This window comes from Mastomys coucha, unplaced genomic scaffold (assembly GCF_008632895.1).
Source record: "Mastomys coucha isolate ucsf_1 unplaced genomic scaffold, UCSF_Mcou_1 pScaffold23, whole genome shotgun sequence".
NCBI classification, from domain to species: domain Eukaryota; kingdom Metazoa; phylum Chordata; class Mammalia; order Rodentia; family Muridae; genus Mastomys; species Mastomys coucha.
In genome coordinates this window covers 88,251,230-88,270,598 of record NW_022196906.1, presented here as the reverse complement: position 1 = coordinate 88,270,598, position 19,369 = coordinate 88,251,230, and the positions used below count along the sequence as shown (strand labels likewise).

At 43.2% G+C, this 19,369-nt stretch overlaps 1 protein-coding gene across 1 annotated transcript in view; it reads right to left on the bottom strand.

Annotated features, from left to right (window-relative positions):
- The window catches only part of Slc9a9 (solute carrier family 9 member A9), a 544,400-nt gene that overhangs the window by 508,430 nt on the left and 16,601 nt on the right, over positions 1-19,369 (bottom strand). The gene's annotated exons all lie outside the window — the stretch shown is intronic.

Here is a 19,369-nt window from a genome sequence, read left to right as displayed (position 1 = left end):
GCTGTGACACATATATACACATATACACAGTAAGTAAACAAACAAATGTAATAACAAAATCTTAGAAAATGTTCAAAATACACTTTTAAAATTTATTCATTTATTTTTTGTCAACATACAAAGCATTAGGTTTCCTTATGACATTTTCCAAACAAAAGTTGTTTTTCCCACAACACAGAGATTTTTTTTTTTATTTTCAAGATTATAATAATTATAATACTTCTTCCCTTTTCTCCCACCAGGCCCTCCCATATACTCCCACTTGCTTTCAAATTCATGGGCTCTTTTATCATTGTTATTGCATGCATATATGTATATACTTATTTATTCCTACATATAACCTACTGAGTCTGTATATCTTGCATGCATATATGTATATACTTATTTATTCCTACATATAACCTGCTGAGTCTGTATATCTTGCATGCACGTTTTCTGGGATGATCATTTCTTATCAAATAATCAGGTATGCTCTTCCTTGGGGAAGAATATGTTTATACTAAAACACAAAACAAACAACCAACCAAAACTCCTCTATTTTCAGGATCTCCTAACCTGTCTAAAGTGTGGGTAGAGATTTTAACGTTCCCTCTAGGTCAGTGCTTCCTGAGATGGCCCGCTGCATCAACATTGCTCTAGATCTGCAGGATAGCTGTGAGTGTTCCAAGCAGAGCGGAGCATTGCTCAAGCTGGAGGGATGAGAGTACAGACCTGACCATCTGGAAGGGGAATACTCAGTGGCAAGACCTCCTCACAGGAGAGCCCTTGCCTCTGCTGCTTTCCTGCAGAAATCAGGCTAACTGCCAAGGCAGAACTTTTCAATAATCAGAATAGTCCGTTCCCTGGATGCGGGTTAACTACCTCGCCCCCGGATTATAGTTTCTGGAGCAGCGAGATGAGGCTGGCAGGCAGAGTGGCACACAGCACGGGAGGATTTATTTGTGTATACAAACAGATTTGTGTTCCTTTCAGCCTAGCTCTAGGCTTAGTTGCAGATAAATCAGAGTTCTGGGAGTGACTCCAACCCAGACGATTCTCAGAAATGGCTGGATTTGCTGCTGTTGCAGCCTCCATTGGAAATCCCACATGCCATTTCCCTCAGACTTGTGCTCAGATCATGGCCCTGGTAGTGACCTATACACATTTAAAAAATAATAAATTAAAATACTGGGTCCTAAGCAATGAGTGAAGAAGAGCAAAGAGGCAAAATGCCCCAGTCAAAGATTTACATATATCTTTCAAGACACAGATTACAAATAGGACCTTCAGACCCTGTCTATCAGAACGTCACCATGAAACTGGAGTGTGGCCTTTAGCCACGTGGCATGCTGAGCTCCTGAACTGGAGGACTGAGTTCTTACCTCTAACACCAGTGGCTAGTGGAAATCAGTTAGCATATTAATATTTGCACAGTCAGCAAGACCCCACAGTCTCATTGTTTAGTTTGCAAACATTCTATTTCACTGTTCAACACGTGCCTGATTTAAAACAACAGACTTGAGACTCTGAAATGTAAGCATTACCTATGTTTTAAGAAAATAGATTTTTAAGCACCAATATTAAATCTTCAAGACAACATGGGGACAGCAGAATATCAGTCTGTTCACAATAGACCAGTATATTTGAAATGCTATTTTGCATAGGAACCAGTATTTCACTAAAACGGCTCACACATATGTTTCCAAAGATAACCGACTAGGAAATTTCCAAGAACAGAAAGAATATTCTGAGCTTTGTCCCCGAGGCTTTAGAAGGTTACAGATTCAAAACTGTGCTCAGGCCTGAGAATGCAATGAGTCACCATGCTTGTCTGACAAGGCTTGCCAATGTTCCACTGACCTACTAAGTAAATAAGCACTAAAGTAACCACACTGGCGAAAGACCATGATTGATACGGCCTAGTCCTTCCAAAGACGTCTTTTAAAAACAGTATTTCATCACATCTGACAACATTCCAGAGTGGTAGCTGGCAAATGCAAATATCCCTATTTTCCAGAGACAGGAGAGGAAATTAATGGCATGCCCAGCGTCAGTCAACATGACAGGGATATCACTGGGAATTGGATGTGTATATATGGGCCAACTAAATACGTACTTTCCAAGGGAACCAAGTTCATATAATTAAGAAAGATTTGGGACTAAGACCTAGGTTTTTGTTATTTGGGGAATAGTTGATTCCTTTGGACAAGTAAAACAGCCAGCAAAATGGGCACATTCAGTCATCTCCGATGTTTGCGTTATTGATAACTTAGCAGGCCTCTTGGTACAAAGAGTCTGAAGATACATCACATAACAGCTTGGTACTAGAAAGGCTATAAACAAGGAAAGGTAACAAATGCACAACGTGGCTCAAGGCTCTGAGGTGAGCTGTAATTTGGAGTTTTCCAGCACAGAGACACCACTCTGAGATGGCTGGCCTATGGGATGTCTTGATATCAAAGCAGCAGATGAGTGGGGGTTGTGGTATGGATGAGAATCTATCCCTGGACCCCTATATGCAGAGCCATGCTCAGTCACCGGCTCTAGGGCCCTTGGGACAGGGTGTTCCAAGCCACAAGAGAAGCAAGAAGCTTTCATGAGTTCAATAACATCTGGAAGCAAGTAACTTAAAATAATCTTAAATACTAAAATGAGTGAAGATATGTTAAAAAGCAGAAGCCATGACCTGCATGCATTTTTTTGAATATATTTTAATTTTTAAGGAGACTTTACACTCAGATGACCTTGTGCACACAGCCACAGGATGTGGTGATGGCTCACGGAGACGCTTGTCTTTCTTCTAGCATACTTAGCTTTGGTGTGAACTACAGAAGTGAGAGAAAGGGAAGACTGGAAATACTTGATGAGACTATGCCATGGCACTAGTCAAGTGAGCTTAGTCTTTGTTTCCAACTTCCCCGAGTTCCGTCTCATTTCCCCATTGGCACTGTGCGTCTCCCAGCTAGTGGCTTCAGAGGAGTAATGAAACTGGAGGATTCTGACTGCTATAGATCCAAATCTAAATGAAAGAAAATGCTCATGGTCCAGGGGTGGGAGACACAGACTAAGACACTCTCAAATCCACTGGAAATGATTCTGAACTCTCTTCACTCAAAGATGAAGAAAGGTCAAGATACTTTTATAAACAGGACCAAAGGTCAAATGGCTACTGGGAAAACAAATTTGGATGATCTCCAAGTGGTATAACTTGCAACTGTGCAAATATTGTCTATAGACACTTGATTCGGCAGCATCTAATCTGAGAATTGTTCTTTTTCCAAATAGACTTGCATCCATGGGTCTCCCACAGAGCATAGAAGATGATGGGATGGACCATGGCCTTGTTATGTGTGTGTGTGTGTGTGTGTGTGTGTGTGTGTGTGTGTGTGTGTGTGTGTATAAATATGTATGTATGTATGTATGTATATATATTTGGTTTCAAGACAGGGTTTCTCTGTGTAGCCCTGGCTGTCCTGGAACTCACTCTGTAGACCAGGCTGGCCTCAAACTCAGAAATCTGCCTGCCTCTGCCTCCCAAGTGCTGGGATTAAAGGCGTGCGCCACCACTGCCCAGCTGAAGCAGCCTATAAAAGGATAAAGTTGCTTTTAACTATTCATCAACTCCAAAGAAGGAGGGGCAGAGCTGCACTCCTGCACATGAAGCTTAAACCGCCTAGGACTCACACATGCCATTCCCTCTCTGTCCAGACATGTTAACTGCTTCCTCACTGTCAGGTGGGGTCTACGTCTGAATTCCACTTGAATCCAGTTAGAAGGGATACCTACTCCTTCCACGAGGCTCCTCCATCTTTGCTAACCTCTCTCTCTCCTTTCTCCCCAAATCCCTCCAGTATAACCTCCCTACCCACCTTGCTTTCCATCTCCACACTTCTGAGCTCCCATCTGCTTCTCTACTGGCTGCAAAATGAGGCCAACAGAAAAGACACTGAATGAACGCATCCAAATCCCAACATATACTTTTGAATCTTTTAAATGCTGAGTCATAGAGCTGTCTCACCTACTCACAAAATACAGCATTTTATTCTTTCCCCCTTTTCAAAAGCTAAGTCCCTTAACTTAGTTTGCAGAGACACAAAAGTTGAGCTGCCTAAAAGGAAAACATTGTCAGGCTGCAGTTACTAAAGCCAGCAATGAGGGATGGTTGCTGCTAAAGGAGGTGGCTCTGACCGAAGGAGAGGAAACAAAGCCAGGAGACAGCTCTTCACTCAACAAGGATTTGCTTAAAATAAACCAGGCATATGGCAGAGAGGATTAGCGGGGCTTAAGGTTGAAATAGAGAGGTAAAAATGAAAGAAAAAAAAAAAGAAGAGACCCATGTTTTTACACCTGGTTGAGTGACAGCGAATGTGGCTGGGAAGCAGCTGACTCCGTGGGGGTGGGAAGGGCAGGACCCCTCAGGCCTCCTGAGCTCTGGCTCACTGAGCCTGGCTGTCTGCAACACTTGGAGTAGTGTACTTGATGGAATGGTCAGAGCCAAGGAGAAACACTCCAGAATCACCCGGAGTGCAGCAGGGTCTCTGGGGAGTGAGTGTCATGGGAAAAAAGGGCAGAGGACAAGGCTGGGGTGGGGGTCAATGGGGGGAGATGGTGAGGGAGAGACAGAAACTGACAGGCAGAGGGGGGAAAGGGCAGAGAACAAGGCTGGGGTGGGGGTCAATGGGGGGAGATGGTGAGGGAGAGACAGAGACTGACAGGCAGAGGGAAGAAAGGGCAGAGAACAAGGCTGGGGTGGGGGTCAATGGGGAAGATGGTGAGAGAGAGACAGAGACAGAGACTGACATATACAGAGAAGAGAGACAGACAGAAGGAAAGATAGACAGAGGGACACACAGAGACAGAGACTGACAGAAATACAGAGATAGAGAAGATAGACAGAAGGAAAGATAGACAAAGGGAGAGACAGACAGACACAGAGACAGAGAGAGACATAGAGGCAAAGATGAGAGAGGGGCAGACAGACAAAGAGGTCAGCTGCAGAAGAGCTCAGTAGAGAGCTACAGAAAGTTGCTAGTTGCTGCTGCTGGATGCAGGTGCCAACATCAGTGACAGATGCACAGGGAGGCTGGGGCTTTGTGTACATAACCTTGTTCTCAGAATAATTTCTTAGCACCACATCTGGGACACATTTTTCTCAGTTATTCACCGTCTATGTGAAATTCAATCACTTCAGACAAGGGACAAGAGCGCAGACCTCCAAAATGAGCTGTGTTTTGCTCATGACTGATCCCCCGAGATCTCCCGAGATGGGCTGGGAAGGGACCAACTTGCCCCACCCTACCCAGATGTTGGCTACTGAAGCAGCAATCTGAGAAGTGGTATTTCATGGGTTGGAGGCCTTGCTGATCCTTTTTGATTGCCTCCCATAGAGAAGTGGGTACAGGGGTTATGGAAGAAGTATGTGCTGAGAAAGCAGGTACAGTGGGCTCCAGGTCCCTCTCTCTGGGAGTGGGTATCCTTAAGGACCAGGCAAATAAGGACTAATGTAAAGAAGGGAGGGGGAAGAAAATAAAGGGGAAAAGATGGCAAGCAGGAAAGAGGGAGAAGAATGGAGGCTGAACCGTGGAGTAAAGCAAAGTTAAGAGGTTGACAGAGCTTCGGAAGCAAATTAAGCTGTTCAAGCATTGGAGCACATAAATGATAAATGACTGCCTTTAAATCGGTGAAATCGGATTGGGGCATCGCGACTGTGGCTTGGCCACACTAAGGGATGACTACTCACGCAGAAAACACTCTTACGTTTCTCCAGATTTTTATACAGCGCCCTTAAATCTTAAACGCATTGGTCACTTGTCAGAGAGTAAGGATGTGCTTTACATAGCCTGGTGGTTTATGAACACAGGGCTGTCAGAGGCAGGCATATTTAGAGGGACTACATAGTATGGGAGGCAATGGGAGTGGGGTGTTTACCCTGTGCCTGCTCATCTCCTGCCGGTGTTCGGCTTCCCTTCGTACCGCAGAGCAGCTTCCCTTCCTGCCTGAGCAGCTTGCCTTCACTTGTACTACACTCTGTGAGCCTGGCTGTCTTAGGCTTTTATCGAGTATAAACCCTGGGGTAATCGAGTCATATGTGTCAAGTCCTGGTTGGTCACTTGGGGGCAGCACTGGGCTGGAAAATCCTAAGCTACAAACCATTCTCCTTTATTTTATTTCTGGTCTTAATTTTACTTGGAGATTCTTTTTATAGGGGTGGTGATCTTTTAGATAGGGCTATGCAGCCCTGGATAATTTGGTACTCGCTATGTAAGCCAGGTTGATCTCAAAATCTGTAGCAATCCACCGATGCCAACCTACCAAGTGCTAGGATGGCAGGCGTGTAATCCATCCAGTTTATTGTGAATTGTAAGTGATGTGTGTCTGGTTGAAGTCCATCTTCATCTCAACCAGGAAGGCACACACAACATCAGTGTCCGTTCCCTTCTCAGATGTATTCTCTAATTTTGAAACACATGTCAGTAAACAATTATCAGTAGTGTGCACTGTCTACTTTGTAGAAATTCAGTGAAGATCCTTTTGTATCCTGGTGTCTACTTTTGTCATCAATTTTGACATCAATTATCTTATATTAATGAATATGTGGATCTTGTCTAGGGTTGAAACTGTCTTGAAACATTCTATTGGATGACTGGATCAGGATTTGGGGATTTTGTTCTCTGATAGACAGGTGGGTTGATTCCTATCTTCCACCAACATAAAATACTGAGCTACATATTCTTGTACTTAAGCCTTTGTACAGTCTTAAAAGTCTTTCTGGAAGTGGACTTGTTAAACAGTAGGCAGCACGGACTGCCTCTACAGATGCTGCTCTGGCCACACCCACTTCCACTTCCACAGGAGAATCTTAGATTATTTTCTTATATTCTAGCCAACACTTTGTATTGATAATTTCCTAATTTGTTGGCGATCTGAAGGATATTAGACATCATGTTGCTTGCTTTGTTTCCTGTTACTACTGAAATAATTGTATTTATTTTGCTTGTTGACCTTTTATCATATTTCTTAAGGGAAATTCCTGGTCATACATTTTATCCAGTTTAGTTTTCCTTATTGATTTGTTAATTCACAGAATCTGGTTACAATTCTGTTTAGTTACTTATATTTAAAATACATTCTTCTAGTCTTATTGTCTCCTTGAATGATTTGTGTTTTTTAACATTGTTGACAGTCTCATAACTTTAATGTGAAATTTGTGCATTTTTATATTTGAGTTATAGTGATTGTTTTATCTTTTTCCATATTCTGATGCTGCAACTATATTTTTCCCCAATTTCACCATTTTTGTATTGCATTGTATAATTAGGTCTTTAATTCATATGAAATTTGTATGTTACAGACATGAGATGGGGACTCACTTGTTTTCTTTCTGCAATTGTCCCAAGGAATGGCCTGGTTTTTAAATAGTTCATCCTTCCCCCAATTGATTGCTATTGGCTTTGTGGCTACTGTCTAATGCTTTTCCAAAGATACAGGAGGCATTTATCTCCATAAATATTTTATGCCTGCTATTGGAAAGATGGCCCACTTAGTGCTCCAGAATATAGGGAAAGTTTTAGAGAGATGCTATTCACTAAAATGTCACTCATATGAGTGACAGTTTAAAAGGAACACAAATATCAAACATGAGTCTATTCACTACCCTGGAGTTTCTAAATATCTGAGAAAAGGTCTAAGTTTAAGTAAACATAGGAAGGTGCAAAGTTTTAGAGCCTGTCTAAACTACCTAGAAATAAGTACACATAATAATATAGTCCCACCATCTAGACACTTCTGTGGTGGTTATAATATTGTAGAATTGTTTGGATTCTTTCTTTTAAAATATGCTTTCCAGTCTATCCAAAATGGACACTGTGTGACCTTATCAGGAAGTTTTAGCAAAGATGTAATAAAATTTATATCACAAATAAGTAATAAAAATTATACACATTACAATCAAACTAGAACAACAAAAGAGATTACATATATATAGAGATAGATAGATATATCAGTTCATCAAAATAATTAACAAATATGACAAATTATATTTCCATGATGTTATTTTTGTTTTCAAACTTCCTTTTCATGTAGAAACTCAGTTTTTCCTCCTGCAGTAAGTTGACCCACCCGCAGTAAATTGTCACTGTCATGGTATGTCACTGTGGGGTTGGAGCGTTGAGGTCTCACAAATGCCTAAGTTCTGCTCAGTGTGCAATCTAGTCTCCTCCAGCTGCCTTTGGACTGTAGTCTCCTCCAGCTGCCTTTGGACTGTAGTCTCCTCCAGCTGCCTTTGGACTGTAGTCTCCTCCAGCACCCTGTCTGTCTCCATGCTTCCATGTTTCCTGCTATGATGTTAGTGGACTAAACATCTGAAACTGTAAGCCAGCCCCAATTAAATGTTTCCCTTTATAGGCAATAAAACATTTTATTGCCATGGTCATGGTATCTCCTCACAGCAATAAAACCCTAATGTGACACACTTCCTCTAACAAGCCCACTCCTCCTGATAGTGCCACTCCCCATGGGCCAAGCACTCAAATACATAAATCTATGGTGTGTGTGTGTGGGGGGGGGGTTGTACAAATCTATTCAACATAGCACAGGAAGAAAAACTGAGTTGCTATGTGTAAAGGAAGTCTGAAAACTAAATAACATCATGGAAATATAATTTTCATATTGTTAATTATTATGATGAATTGACAAATTGTAAATATATAGGTAAGATACCTCCCAACAACCTTTGCAGTTAAAAACCCCTCGTTTGGGATTTGTCCAAAGTCACATACTTGGTAAGCAACATGGTCTGGACTCCAACTATAGCTTCTAACTAGTTTATTGACAGCAAAAGTGACTTTGGTCGAAGAAAATCAGTCAACGCAGTGAGCTCCTGCGAAGGTCCAAATGTTACTTTAAGTCCTTTGCATGTACTTTCTTATTTGTAACTATGATGTGCACTGCACAGATGTTCAGAAACATCTGGAATTTTAAAATGGGGAGCTTGGGCATAAGTGACCATTCCTCAGGACCTATGCACCCAACACAGTCTTCCATCGTGACTGGCTGTTTTTTTTTCTCCAGTCTGGAGTTGATCTTACTCTTGGCCAACCTTGCTACCTCAGGCCAATGACGCTGTGCTTCTATTATTCCAGACACAGGGGCATCTCAGTCCCACGGTGTCTTTCTAAGCCTGGCCACTATTTTGAGTTTGCCTTATCCTTACCAGGCTCAGCTACGAATTGTACGTACAGCTTTCCTATCATAAGATCTCACCAGGCAGCAACTGGCCTGGGGAAGCTGAACTGGGAGGGACTGAATCAGCAAAAAATAAGCCCGGTCAGAGTAGGCAGGATGGAGGCGGGGAGGGGAAGGAGTGCCTGCCGGCATCAGCAGAAAGTATGATTAAAATGGGGCGATGCATTTTTAAATGGTCCATTTGCCTTAAAAATCGTGCACGAAACAAGCAGCACCTAACTTCCTCCGTTGGCCCACCTCAGACCTCAGTCTAGGGGAAGTAAATGCCGGTCAAGGGCAAATATTACGGAAATAGGGAATGAAAGCAGACTAATATTTACAATATGTCTGCCATGAAACATGTATTTCCATATTTAGCTTTGAAAAGCAAACCTCAGCCATAGATTATCACTAGCCCCTATATTATAGATAAGAAAAAAAAAAAATTGCTCAGAGAAATGAAGCGTCTGGTCCTGTTCCTGGGAGTTGCAAAATGAGGTTCAGTCCTGGGTCTCACTGGAAGGCACAATGCCTTCCTGAGTCATATTAGAGGGCGTGAGGCTCTACCTACAGAAGGGTCTCTAAGGCAGCCATTGTGGGAGACAGACTTTTTAGGGAGATAAAAACTGCGATGTTTGGATACTTCCAATTATCCTAAAAAAATACATTTACTTAAGCGAATCTTCTCTGTTGGCAAATCTTCTCTCCTGAGGGAATACAATCCCCTAAGCTTGGTTTAAGCCATTTTCTAATATATATATATATGGCATGAATATTTCTCTTGTGGTCCATTTCATGCTGTCAAATTTAACAGTTGGCTCACCAGACTCGAAAAATGTACTGACCAATCAGCTCACAAGAGCTGGGAGATGGCTGCTTTCCTACTGCAGTGGGACCCCCTGAGTCTGCAGTAACTAACAGGTGTGGTTTGGGGACATAAAAATCTGGCCTGAGGGTGTGAATATTGTGACACTGTGAAGTGCTATCTAGATCAGAGGTCTCTCTGGTGAAGACTTTGATGTTCCTGCTGCCTGGGATGTGATTAGTCTATTCAATGGCTGCCAAGGCTACAGAGCCGCTTCTCCCAGGGTCACACCCTTTCCACAATGTCTCCTATCCAGACACAGAATAAGGTTTGGGGTTGAGGTTTGGTCTGTTGCTATGTATCGTAATACTAACTGTGGGCTCCCCAAGGCCTGGTTGCCCCAGAGACGAAACAGTCCACAGGTAGACCCAAGTGTCACTATGTTGTAACCTTACCTCCCAAGTTCTCCCTGGTTGGTGAATAAAGCTGCCTCCAGCCAACAGCTGGACAGATTAGAGATGGGCAGAGTCTTGGGTTCCCAGGTTTGGGATTGGTTAGAGGAGACTATGAGGTAGGAGAGAGGAAGGTGAGAAAGAAGGAAGAGTGCATGGGTTAGGAGTCAAGAAAGCATGGCCATGAGGGCTGGTTGGTCAATTGGAGTTGAGAGCAGCCCAGATGAAACATAGTAAGTAATAACTTGAGGTTATTGATAGAAAATAGATTTTAATAGCACAGAGGGTAGATATCTGCCCAGCTTTAGTGCTGATAAAAACTTATTGTAAATTAAAGTCGTGTTTGTCTTATCTGGGGATTGACTAATCAAAGGTGGGGTAGAAGCCCCTGATTGGGATTAAATATTTTCCACAACAGTTTGGTCCTTTGGGGGTGGGGCTGCATGGTTGAGACGCGGCTGGCTGAAGCCCGGCTCATTGCAGAACTACAGCGTCCCAAGAAGACAAACAAAATCCTCAGCCTGTTTCTCCTCTCACATCCATCCACTCTCCACCCATCGTCCTCCTCTAGTCAGAAGTGCAATCCCTAGGCACTGATGTCCTGTTCACCAAATGTTGCCTCCACCTTGGGCCTATACTTCTCTGGGAGCTCGATAGCAACAGGCAGAAGGAAAGGCAGGATTAACTTGACTTCTGATCTCAAGCTCAGCCTGAGGCAGAACTGCATCACTTAGGGCCCCAGTGGGCCTCGTGATAAAAAATGACCTGAGAGGCAGTGGGGTAGAGCTCAGGGGCAGAACACGTGCTTAGCATGAATGAGCCTGTGGGTGCTATCCCAGTGCCAATAATAATAATAATAATAATAATAATAATAATAATAATTTCCAGAAAAGAAATTATATGTAAGGAGCAGCAGAAAGTCCCCTCCACCCCAGCTTAAGGCAAGGCAGCTGCCTGACCCGCATCCTTCGCATCCTTCCGTTCAGCTGGCTCTCTGTCTACTATCCCAGCTGCTGAGGAGCTCCTGGCAGGTGGCCTGAAGAGGAAAGCAGAGAGTGCCATGGGAAGGAGCTTTAAGTAACTGCTCCCCGGGGACCAGTGATGATGACAGTGCAGCTCTGTCAGTTTAGTGTTTTCAAAGGAGCAAAGCAAAAGAAGAGTCAGTAAAAGATCCCTTTTCAACTCCATCTACTGGGGCTCAGCCTGTTAGGGGCAGCCTCTTCCCTCCCCTGCTCCTCCTGTGTCTCCCCTATCCTCGACCTTCTCGGCAGTCTCTATGCCCCCCCTTTACCTGTCAGACTATTTGGAGGGGAGACTTGTCCAGTCCTGTGAGTAGCAAAAACCCTCCCAGAGCCCGTGGGTTTTTCCCTGAGGATAAACCTATGACACACTTCATTACAAAACAGGCAGCAGTTAAGACAGCACGCCGTGGCAGTGACAGCCACTCAGAGCAGAAACTGACAGATACCTATCCGCACCATCTATTCGGGGGCCAAGATCTACAGAGTATCCACCACGTGACAGGCACTGGGAGCACGGGGTGACAGAAAGCAGACCTAGGTCCTGACTTCCTGGAGGCTTTGCAAGTTTGGGGATAAGGGACACTAATCAAACTATCATAGATTAAAACGTAGAAGACTACTGAATGTAAGGGGGAGAATGAACGGTGGGCCTGAGACTGTGTGCTTGTGACACAAAATAGCTCGATTCTGTACTCCTCAAAGGTTTATCTGCTCCTAAGAACATCCCATACCAGGCTAAGATCCCCCGACTCTGACTCCATACCATACCACAGATTTCAAAAGCGTAGAATTTCTGAAGAAGTCGCTGTGTTGTTCATATGTTACCCATGTCACCCAGAGCTTTGAGTGAGAAACTTAATTCTCAATACAACTGCGTGGCTAGGTGGGGCCTTTAAGAAACCTTGGGTTGTGAGGACTCTGCCTGAAGAATGGATTGGCTTTGTTCTCCGGAGTGGATTGCTATGGAGCGTTTCACTGGTTATTTTCCATATCTATGTTACGGTAACCTCCTAAGAGAAGACAGGTCCACTGTGGCTGCTAAGAAATTTCACCCTATGATGGGTGGAAGGCATGGATGTGATGTAGCAGAGCTTTACTTAGGTGCACATGAAGATGCAGTAAAAGCAAGCTGGGATTGGACAATTTCCACCTGCCAGGCCCTGCTCTCATAAAGTCTCCTCAGCCTTCAAAATAAAGCCAGGAGTTAGGGACTATATATTCAATAGGTGAGCCTCTGAGGGACTATTCTAGAGTCAAGCCCTAACAAGTGTGTTCCAGGGAGATGGATGAGCTGTGGTCTCTTGTCTCTTCTTCCTGCTTCTACCACTTGATGCTGATGCTGTAGGAAGAACCCTTGTTGGTGCCTTGAGCTTTGGTTTCCAACCTTTAGAATGATGAGCCAAGTTTATTTATATTTATAAATTATCTTACCTGGTTATCTGGTTGTGTTCCATTATCAAGGCTTGGGATGGACCAAGACAGGACTGGTTAAAGTATTATGAGTTTTCATAAAATATGCGACATTGCTGATCCCTAAAGCCAGGTGCCCCATGTTCTACAGAGTAGTAGCAAGGAGAGGAGATTTCATATTTTGCTTTTGGCTAATTCGTGAAAATTTTTACTTTTATACATGTGTTATAATATAGGGCATTGTTTGCATGAAATTTGTAAACAAATAGGATTAAAGTAGGTGCACCAGGGCATTTTACTGAGTTTGTGTTTACTCTTATGGTTTCAGTATGGTCACATTGTGACTGAAGGTTCCCCAGGTTTACTTCAACAGAAGGGGGATCCTGTGGAAAGTAGAGTCTGGGTCCTGAGGTACTTCTCATGCAACCCCCTTGAGTTCTTTAGAGATGTCTGTCACAGGAAGAGGAAAGCCTGGTTGCAAGCCCTCTCCCACACACCCCTGCTCCTGTTTGAGATGTGACCATCTTTTCCTGGATGTTGTGCCACTGTGAAGTGACACTATCTGCTGCCCTTACCTCAGACTAACCCAGCGGGACTGCTTATTTATAACAATTTACAAGTTATAAATTTTGTAAGTTAACGTCCTTCTTTATAACCAGTGTTCTCTTAACTAAGGGTTAAGCGAAAGCAGCTGAGTGTCCAGTCAGCCTCAGGGCCCTCTCTGCGAGCTTGAGTGGTACTGGGGTCCTCTTATGCCATGACAAGTGAAGATGGAGAGACAAGAATCACCACAGCTTTGTTTCTGTAGAACGTGAAGGATGGATAAAACCTACGGCACTGTGAGTAGCCCGCCAAAGCCTCTCCAAGCCCTGATGGTGCTTAATCACCAGGGCTCGCTCTCTCTCAGCATGTCCAGAAAAGCTTTACAGGACGTTGTCCCCCAGCCTTCCTTCATCCTTCCCAAGAGTGCCCCATTGTTAACTGCACATATTTATCTCCTGGTCCGGCGACTTTGCCTGATCAAACTGTTCCTATTGCCAGAAGAGCTCTGGTCCTGGCTTCTGTGCAAGAATATTTGTCACACGGTGAAAGACTGGAAGGCTGGAAGATAAACATGTAAGAATCAAAAGAGAAATGTGGAGAGTGAGAAAAGTAGACTTAATGAACCGATTCGCTTAAAAGGAAGAGCCAAATTAAAGTCATACAATTGGCTGTGTCCGTAAGTCTTGTTTGCTTGTTTGTTTTTAACATTCTTGAGCATCATACTCACACAGTAGTAGCTCTGTGGCCTACTGGGAGAGGACCAGATGCTCTTTTTTGTTTTTTGTTTTTTGTTTTTTGAAACAATAGCACATTTTTGCTCAGCAGTATCCAGAACCCCAAACCACTTCCCTTAACCGACTGATAGTGTCACTTTTCAAACAGGAAGTGAAGACTTAGCAGAATTTTCACTGAGGAGCTTCCTTTGTCGGTTCAGTGTAGTCATCTGATTTACGAGGGGTAGAAGGTGATAAATTTAACTTTGCTGACAACTTTTGAGGCTGGACTAGATTTGCACGACATCCCAGTTCAACGCACTATTCACTCTTGCAGCTCAGCAGTGGAAATCCACAATGAGCTATCACACATGAACGTGTTCATGATGAGATGCGTTAAAACTGTGAGTTTCCCCTGTAATCCAGTTCCTTCTTCTCCATTCTTCCCATCCCCCTTCCTCTGAACACACCAGGGCACACCAAGAAGCTCCTCCCCTTCTTCAGACCCCCACCTGCCCCTCCACCTTCCTCTCCACCTGCCCCTGGGTCACCACTCAAGTGCTGTCTCTGCTTTTGCTTTATTTCCTGCCTGCTGCAGCCAAACTAACCCTTCACCTTTGTTAACTTCCCCCTTCTCTGCTGACTAAGACAAGAGTTGAACACAGGCAACCTGGCATTCAGTGGCTTCCATAGTTGAGATCTGCCCTCAGTTCCACTCCTATGCCTTTCTGCTCTTCCATACATCCAAAAAAATGGGAGATGTTTCATTTCCTGGAATATTTATTGCTTTTCCTACTTGTATACCATACCCCTCCCTCTGGCTGGGATATCTTCCCACCCTCACCCTATCCTCTCCCACAACTGCATCCAGAGTCCATCAGGATGCTTCCTCGTAAGCCTTCCTGCCAGCCCTAACACCACGGGACAGCAGCACTTCTGAGTGCCTGGGGGTCTTGGTGCAACCCTTTGGTACCTGCACTTTAGTATTACTTATTCGGCATTATTCAGGTACTATTTTCCTCTGACTTACAGTAAGTAGCCTCCTGGAAACCAGGTCTATTTCAGAAGCACAGCTGTGGGGACTCAGCCCATGGAGGACGGAGAATAAATGAAAGAGACATGAGCAGTAGACAAGGGGTGTTGCTGTTTCTTTGGGTGGTACTGAGATTCAGATCTGGGGCTTTCACATGCTGGGCAAGCTCATCCCCAAACTACATCTGCACCCCCGATGTTTGGGTTGTTTGTTTGTTTTTACTTTTCAAATTTCCATCTCCTCTTCAAAAGAAAAAAATTAAATTCCTATTTATATGAAAGCCAGGAATGTTTAGTCCTAAATATTCTGTAGCAAGTTCACATTTGTAAAGCCATGATATAATATAATATAATATAATATTGGCCCCACAGGTTAAAATGAAAGGTACCTTTGATCCACAAAAGAACTTTGGCTAATGGTGGTGAGAAACGAACGGTTAGATACAGCACAGGACAGGACAGCAGCTGCAGGTTTGTGCATTTCTCATAACCTGGGCAGCACAGGTTTTTCACTTGTCAGATACCCATTTTCTGTCCTATATTTCTACCTGAGTTGAGCATGAACAGAAGCACACAGTACATCACTGCTGCTCTAAATGCCAGTATCTCTCAATTTTCCAGCTTCATCCTTTCCTATTGGAAGGAACAGAGCCGTGCTCTGTTTCCGAGCACCACCAGGCCCTAACCACCCCACAGATGCATGTGCTTTTAGAAAACCTTCTAAGAGGTGGTGGCACAGTGTGCGAAATCCTTCCAGACTCCACAAATCCTTGGCATTCCATCTAGGCTTCAAACTCAGTTCTTCTAAGAGTAAAACTGACTATCAAGTCCCAATGTGTAGAAACCAAGGCTGAATACTCATTCAGCATGTGCCAAGAAGGAAGGAGATCCAGAGAGGCTCTGTGGGTGGCTTCAGTGCCCTACTGTGTGGGACTTCTCCTGAACTCTTCCCAGAACTGTCCACCTCCTCCTGCCTGAGAAGCTGAAATCCCTTGGGCCTCAGCTCCTTCTTTATGAGCCCTTTGGAGAGCCTGGCCAGTGTGTGGTGTAATAAGTAGTTAGGACTCAGGATTAAGGGCTGGATCCCAGTGTAGCTTCTCCCCACCAGCGCCAGATTCTGGCCCAGCTTTAGGGGCATCTCTGACCTTTAACTTCCAAGGCCACTTATGCTCACAGCCACATCCACATCCCCATCCACATAATTAGGTTTTTAAAAAGAGTGTCTGTTGTCCTTTGGCCCTTTCAGTAGGATAGTTACAGATAACAGTAACATACCTACTGCACAGTTTAATCAACTAGAAACAGGGGTGTGGTTGTTTCTGCCATGAAGATATAGTAAATGTTTGAGATGGTGAGAACACTTAGCATTATTTAAGAATATTATGCAATGTATATATCTATGAAAACATCACATGGTACCCCACTGATATGGACAATTTTATGTTTTTATGTCGCATTTAAAAACAAAGTGTAGGAATCTAAGGAGACTGATCCATATTAAGAGCAGCTGTTGCTCTCACAGAGGACACAACACCCACATGGCAGCTTACAACCATCAGTAATTCCAGTTCCAGAGGATACGACCCCCCCCTTCTGATCTCTGCAACAACACCAGGCATTCATGTAGTGCACATACATGCATGCAAGCAAAACACAGAAAATAAAATAGACATGCCTCTAAAATATTTTTAAAAAGAAAACTGGGGATTGCAGTAATTTAAATAAACCTGGGAGAAATGACAAACCATGTGACCTGTGGTACTTCCATATAAGCCTTCCATGAATGGATCCTTTTATGTGGGACTCTTTTCATCTAACAGAAAGTAACTGATTGATATAAACAGAGGCATGCAGTAGAGAACCCACATGGAAGCCAAGCCAACAGCTATACATTTCTACATACCTACTATGGTTTGTTCATATTGTCACATGAGCAACAAACATAAAGTAAGTCATACTCCCAATTATTTAAGAGCAAACTCCAGTCCCCTTAAAGTCACCCATCACAGTAAGAACTGTGGGAGATGTCCTGTTCTCCACCAGCAGAGAGAGAATGTTTGTCCTGGGCACAGAGTCATCGACTACAAACCCTAGGCTCTTGAAACACCAAATAATGACCTCGACTCAAGGTTTCATGGCTTAGAAGTGTATGTAGAAGATGTTTGATCTATGCAGTGTGTAAAACCATCCTAGGAACGCAGATCACAATCTGACCACTGAAAGAAATATCTTCGTCTGTGCACTAAGTTTTCAACAGCAAACGCTTGATTGTGACTGCTGATAAAGAAATTACTATACCAGAGCACACTACCAAAACTCCTAGCCAGGTATTTACAGGCAGTCATGTTAGAGAACAAAATTGCTATAGCAACAGAAATAATTCTGGCATCCTTGGAGAATCAACCTGTCTGGAGTACTGCTGTGTAGAAATACAGACAAAACTGGGTGGGGGCAGGAGAGAAGTAATTTATATCCGAGAAATGCCAAATGTAAAACTGCCCAGGTGTGCTGGCATATGCTAGTGAGCCTAGTTGGACTGTGAATTCAAGGGTAGCCTGGGCTACATAGAGAGATCTTGGAACATTAGTGTACACAGGAAGACCTTGGCTCAAAATAAGTAAGCAAATAAAAGTTAAATGTGTTTTAAAATTAATATACTGTATTGTTAACACATTATATAAAATTACTGATAAAAATTTTCTATTATCCTCATGGATAACGAGAATCATATGACTGAGATCATTTGAGACGTAAAACCTGGAAGTTACTCCATTTATTACACAAGTGTATTATTTAGCTTCCTTGCTGTATGCTCAAATCTATTCTCCTAGCTAAGTGTGATTTGGTTTGGCTTAATATTATAACTTGACTTTGCTGAGCCCTAAGAAGTCCTTTCACATAAATTAATCTAGAAATATACTAGCAGAAGACAATGAAGAAAAAAAAAACAGTAAACCAGTCATATTGAAAAGGGAGGAATAGAAAACCAAATCCCTCCCTACCTCTTTTAACCGCTGAAAACTGGGGAAAAAAAATGTGTGCATCTTAAAGAGGTGTGCAGGTGTGTGTGTGTGTGTGTATGTGTGTGTGTATGTGTGTGTGTATGTGTATGTGTGTATGTATGTGTATGTGTGTATGTATGTATATGTGTGTAGGTATGTATGTATATGTGTGTATATATGTATATGTGTGTATGTATATGTGTGTGTATGTGTGTGTGTATGTGTATGTGTGTGTATGTGTGTGCATGTGTATTATGTATATGTGTGTATGTGTGTATGTATGTATATGTGTGTATGTATGTATATGTGTGTATGTATATGTGTGTATGTATGTATATGTGTGTATGTATATGTGTGTGTATGTGTGTGTATGTATATGTGTGTGTATGTGTGTGTATGTATATGTGTGTGTATGTGTGTGTGTATGTGTGTGTATGTATGTGTGTGTGTATGTATATGTGTGTGTGTGTGTTTGTGCATGCACACATAGATCCAAAATACTGTCTGGGTTTCTGAAGCTGGAGTTACAGGCAGTTGTGAGCCATCTCACAAATGGGAATCAAATTTGGGTCCTTGGAAGAGGAACAATCTCTTAATCACTGAGCTATCCTTCCAGTCCTCTCTCTGAAAACTATATTTTTGATGGTAGTGGTAGTTGGTGGTGGTGCTGCTACGGCTACTACTACTGTTGTTTTGTTTTAGTTTTGGTTTTGGTTTATCGAGACAGAGTTTCTGGCTTTCCTGGAACTGGCTGTGTAGACCAAGCTGACCTTGAACTCAGAAATCCACCTACTTCTGCCTCCGAGTGCTAGGATTAAAGGTGTGTGCCACCACCTCTTTTTAATAAGAAGATTAAGTCTGTATAGAATAAAAGCGATAAAAATGCATTACCATCCTATCAGAGAGTGCTCACATCTCACCCAAAGGCTCTTAAGTAATTCTTGCAAGGATCTGCCTTCTACCGCGTATGTTCATCGTCAACAGTAAGTCAGCATCTCAAAGGTGATGTTCAACACACAGGTCAACCCTGACACCTGACTCTTCTCTCTGTGCTGAGTGGTTAGAGTGGGAGGATGCTCTCTTGCTAGTGGCCAAAGTAGCTGAGCTGTTCACAGGTGTGTAGTACTAAGTCTCTCTCCCTCCCTCTCTCCCCGCTCCTCCCTCCCTCCCTCCCTCCCTCCCTCCCCGT